This window comes from Marmota flaviventris, unplaced genomic scaffold, assembly GCF_047511675.1.
Source record: "Marmota flaviventris isolate mMarFla1 unplaced genomic scaffold, mMarFla1.hap1 Scaffold_48, whole genome shotgun sequence".
In the NCBI taxonomy this organism is placed as follows: Eukaryota; Metazoa; Chordata; class Mammalia; order Rodentia; family Sciuridae; genus Marmota; species Marmota flaviventris.
Genome location: NW_027288296.1, coordinates 709,102 through 714,658, shown reverse-complemented (window position 1 = coordinate 714,658; position 5,557 = coordinate 709,102). Strand labels below are relative to the sequence as shown.

Below are 5,557 nucleotides of genomic sequence, written 5' to 3'. Positions count from 1 at the left end.
TGATTGAAATGAAATATGCCTGTTTTCAAATTTCTCCTGATAAGAAATTTAAAAAAAATATTGCTTGTTCTTGATTTTTCAATTCAATTTTCAGCAATTTCCCAAGTTTATTTTAAATCCTTGCTATAAGCTTAGACGTTTTTCTCAAACATATTATCCCCATTGAATAAAACGTTCATCAGATGTAAAAATTTTGTTTTTCTTTTTTTTATTCTTTCTTTTCTTTTTTTAAGGGGAGAGGAATGAATACTTAACCCAGGGTAGTTCTCCTAAACCCCTATATCACCAGGCTTTTAAAATTGTATTTTATTTTATTTTTAGTTTTCACACAAAATCTTGCTTAGTTTCTTAGGGCCCTCTCATATTATTTGGGCTGAATTTGAAATTGTGATTCTTCTGCTTAAGTCTCCCAAATTATTAAGATTGCTGACATGAGCCACATATGTGTGTAACCCCCCTCCCCTTTTTGAATACATGTCACTACTTAAAAATAATGATGAATCATGGCTTCTGAAGGAGGTAAGTTTTGCCTTTGTGTTAGGCATATTTGATCTTGATATGTACTTAAAAATTGTGGGCACACAACAAAGCATCTTTGTAAGATCCTGTTTCAAAATAAAAAAAGAAAAAAAATTGAGGATATAGCTCAGGAATATTAATTCTCTCAGTTTAACCAATAGCACTACACGCATATAAACAGACGCACTCACACACACACACACACACACACACACACACAGTACTTGTGGGATTTTGAAAATATTTTTTGACACTGAACAGCTGTATAAACCTCATCTATTACAAAAGGCAGAATTAGTGACATAATATCATGGGTCCTTTAGCCTTATCTGTGTACAGAAATGTGGTAATGCGATTTTACTCCTACTCTTGCCAAATGCAGAATGCATTCTACAAACTTTGGGTCAGGGCTCTTCTTTTTTTATGGCTTTTATAAAGTTGTGGCTTTGAAAGAGTACTAGTCAGGTACCTAGTCAGGAAATATTTTTTAATGTTTTTGCTTTTGCTTTTAGAACACTGTCTCCTCAATGAGAACAAGCTCACCTTAATTTATTAGATTCTGAGATATCATGTGAAGAAGATTCAGGGTGCTTTTTTTTTTTTTTTTTTTTTTGCAGCCAGATCACCCTCTGAAGTTCGGTAATCTTAACAGCTAAACATATGCAGCAAAAATATTGCAGATGAATGCAGTTCAATCCAAATGTGAACTAGTAAGTTTTAGAGTGACTTCTTATACAGTTATAGACAACAATATACCCACTGGAGGGAAAATGTCAGGTTTTAATCATATGTGGTACAGTGAATATCTGGAAAACAGCAGATATCTAATAAGCAGTATTTTAATTTCTTTTATTTAAGTTCATATTCCCAGCCCTGATCCTTAGTCTTTTAACAATGAAAATGGACCAGCTTGCCTTTTGGACTTGATTTTGGGACCACTTGGCTTAGGTTGGAGTCAGTGCCTGAAGACTTGTCCAATCAGTCCCTTAGGTGCCATTCTTTAAATCATTTTGTAGGTTTTCTGTCATGTATCAGGAGCCCAAATTTCTGTGCTAAGAAGAAGCTGAAAACAAATCACAGGGAGAACTCTGAAAACCCTGAAAGCAAGAAAATGGTAAGTGTGCCATGTTATCGTGAGACTGGATAAGTAGGTTGTTTGAAGCTGGCAAGAGTGGCAATGGTGGAAAATGAAAATTGTGGCTAGGTACTTGTTGTGAGGGGGCAACAATTGTGATATATGCAGTACAGGAGAGAAATAAAGAATTTCCATGCACTTCTGCCCCTGTCAATGCTTTATTCATTCAATTACTCAACATAATTTCACTCTATATGTTCTTAATCAAGAAAACAACAATTCTTAATGCTAGGTACTGCAATAGACATAATCCATTCAGAGCTAACAATCATAAATTAATTCTAAGCACTGCAAATCACACGTAATAATGACAGGCTAATTACAGACATTCCCTCTGCATGCTAAGTTCAAAAGTCTCAAGCCTTAGGCTTTATGTCCAGCATATGCACACTCACTCAGACCAGGGTGATCAGGACAAAAACCAAGGCAGGGCTTTCCTGGTGTGGAGCAGATGAATGGTTGAGGAGAAGATGATAGGGAGAAGCTGCAGCTCTCACCAGGGTCCAGACAAGGGCATAGAGTTGGAGAGTGGTGAGTATTATGCAGAGGATCAGGAAATGAAGACAACTAATGGGATGTCAGGTCCTCATCAGGCTCTCCATCTCAAGTGCATCCTTGTTTTGGCTGGCTGAATCCCTGTTCATTAGCTCTATTATTTACATAAAATTTTGGGCTTTTTGACCCCCCCTTGCAATCTTCTTCAGCTACCACCAGGTTTCTCATTATCATTTACCCTGGGGTCAGAAACATCTTGTCTGGTGGTCTCCACCCTGATATTTTTGCCTTTCTCTCTTACCAGGCTAGAAGAGCCTTCCAGGGGCTTCACTCTATTTATCAGGTTGAGGGGAAATAACTTGTTTGAGGCCATACTGGAGTGCTCTGTGTGTGTGTGCCTGGTGAGACTGCAGGTTTGAAACTAGAATTTTTTAAATAGAGTTGTGTAGGCTTGGGCTAGGGATGTGGCTCAAGCGGTAGCATGCTCGCCTGGCATGCCTGCGGCCAGGGTTCAATCCTCAGCACCACATACAAACAAAGATGTTATGTCCGCCAAATACTTAAAAAAAAAAAAAAAAAAAAAAAAACCTAAAATTCTCTCTCTTTCTACCTCTATCTCTCTCACTCTCTCTTTAAAAAAAAAAGTGTTGTGTAGGCTCAGGACTGAGGCCATCTTCACAGGACTCCTCAGAGGGTCTCTGTGGCAGATCAACCTCCATACCCCACCCTTACTAGTCTAGTGAATCTTAGATCAGCAGTTAAAAACCTGGGCATTTTGTTCCATAATTGTATGGTGTTTTCAGCTTGTCTCTAAAGCCCTTTGTGGGCATCCATGTGCCATGAGTCCAGCTTGTTCCCACATTGTGTGGTGAAGACTGGAATAATTATCTGAAGAGAACCCCAACTTCATTTGTTGTTTCCATGCACAAGAGAGATTGCACTTTTAGAGCTTGTTATGGAGGTGTTTTTGTTTTTTTTTTTTTTTTTTTTTGTGTGTGTGTGTGTGTGTGTGTTGTTTTCTTTTTGGTACCAGGAATTCAACTCAGGGGTGTTCAGCCACTGAATCACATCCCCAGCCCTTTTAAAATATTTTTATATGGAGACAGGGTCCCTTTGAGTTTCTTAGGGCCTCATTAAGTTGCTGATGCTGGATTTTAACTCAATGCTCCTCATGACTCCTGAGCTTTTTTAATGTAGGGGAAGCAGTATCACAAATTCAGAACAACAATATAAATTCCAGAACTTCAGCTTAGCTCTTCCTAGGTCTGAGAATAAACCTCTAGTTTTCTAGCTCTCTGTTTACATATTCAAATCTAGGGTTCTTTTTTCATAGTGAATTAGTATAAAATAGAAGGGATAGTAAAATTACAGTGTAATCAGGATAATGAGCCTCATTCTACCACATCTGGAGGCTAACTGGAAGATATGTTAATGAGCACCATTAAGGCCTATTTCAAATGTAAAAAAAAAAACCTTAATGCCCACTTTTGGGAACACCTTCAACAAAGTCCTTTGTCCCGTGGTGAAATTGCAAGAGGAAAGATGGGTCATGGAAAAGATGAAAATGAACCCATATGGTAGTCAGTCTGCCTTTTCTAAAACCTATTTTAAATAGATTTTTCCATGTCTGCTGAAAAACATCTGTAAACTTTTAAGATGGCACACAAAAACGAGTTTATCTGGTATCATTCCCCATCCCACATGGTAGGAGTTCTATTTCGACTTGCTTAAATAAATAGACTTTATTCTTCAAAATTTGTGAGACAAGCACCCAGATGCAATTGGCAAAGTGAGAAATTTTGTTTCATCTCAAAACTCCACTTTCAACATTATCAATGACTATTTTCCCATATTTCATTTCATTTTTCTTCAAGAACTAGACAGCATTTTTAAAAGATTTGATTTATCATCTTTGTAGGAATGGGGGAAATGCTCCATAAACTCAACAAGCAGGACTGTAGAGGCCTGTCACAGAAGAGAAGGGGGAAGGGGGAAGAAGAGAGAGGGAAGGGGGAAGAGAGGGGGAGGGAGATGGGGAGAGGGAGAGGGAGAGGGTGTTGATATTTATGAGCTCAATGGGGATGAGGAGGAGCAGGGGGGAGTGGGCTCTTACTTCTTTATTGGCTGAGAGTTCACCCACTTTGGGGATTTGGAGGTGTGTCATTGTGCCATTAAAAGTTCACACTATTCAGTGTCATGGACCTGAGCTCCTGGAAGAGAAATGCTCCAGGCACCATCTTTTTTTTTTTTTAAGAGAGAGAGAGAGAGAGAGAGAGAGAGAGAGAGAGAGAGAGAGAGAGAGAGAGAAGAGAGAGAGAAAGAATTCTTTTATTTTTAGTTTTAGTTTTTAGTTTTCAGCGGACACAACATCTTGTTTGTAGGTGGTGCTGAGGATGGAACCTGGGCCGCACGCATGCCAGGTGAGTGCTCTACCACTTGAGCCACATTTCCAGCCCCTTCAGGCACCATCTTTACCAACAATCCGAGCTTTTTACATATGAATAAAGCAGAATAAAATTAGTTGACATTAAAAAGTATTAATCTCTTCTAAATGAGGTAGTGTAATTTATGTGTCCCAACAAAGGTCCTCAATTCATTTTGTTTTCATATGTAAATCCTTTTTATTAAAATAGCCCTGACCCATAGAAACATTCCAAACGTTTCAGTAAACACCTTTCTCTGGTGTGGCAGTAAAATAAAAGTGGGACTAACTTGAATTCAAACGACATGAAAGATCAATCTCTCTCTTTCTTTCCTTTTTTTTTTTTTTTTTTTTTTTGTTTCTGTGGTACTGGGAATTAAACCCAGGGCCTCATGCTTAGAAGGCAAGCACTCTACCAGCTGAGCTATATCCCCAGTCCCATATTTTGGGATGCAAAACCAGGGATTGAAGTCATGGGCGCTCTACCACTGAGCCACATCCCTCCCTTATTTTTTATTTTTACTTAGAGAAAGGTTTTCACTGAGTTGCTTAGCTTCTCACCATTGCTGAGACTGACTTCAAATTCAGGATCCTCCTATCTCAGGCATGCACCACCATGCATGGCCAACTTCCATCTCAAAAACTAAAGTACACAGCAAGTTAGGTCACAGGCTGTCAACAAATAGGTACACTATGTAAAAAACTATTTTTTAGTTGTTGATAGACCTTTATTTTATTTACTTATATGTAGTGCTGAGAATTAAGCCAAGTGTCAGACAAGTTAGCTACTGTTAGACCAGGACACAAGAAAAGACCACCGACTCCAATTAAAATCAAATTAAAGCAAGCTTATTATTTCGACCGGATGGGCTGCCTCTCCCTCCCAAAACGGCGGGAACAAGACAGCACTCCAGCTTTCCTGAAGCCCAGCTTTATTGCCCAGAAAGTTACACAAAGGGAGGTTACAGATAACAGAACTCTGACAA

The 5,557-nt window shown here is 38.7% G+C and overlaps 1 non-coding gene across 1 annotated transcript; it reads right to left on the bottom strand.

The window, feature by feature from the left end:
• Nucleotides 1–4,932: 4,932 nt before the first annotated feature.
• Trnar-ucu (transfer RNA arginine (anticodon UCU)) lies at nt 4,933–5,006 on the bottom strand. Its single transcript has one exon. It is a non-coding gene; the product is annotated as a tRNA-Arg (tRNA).
• Nucleotides 5,007–5,557: the final 551 nt, after the last annotated feature.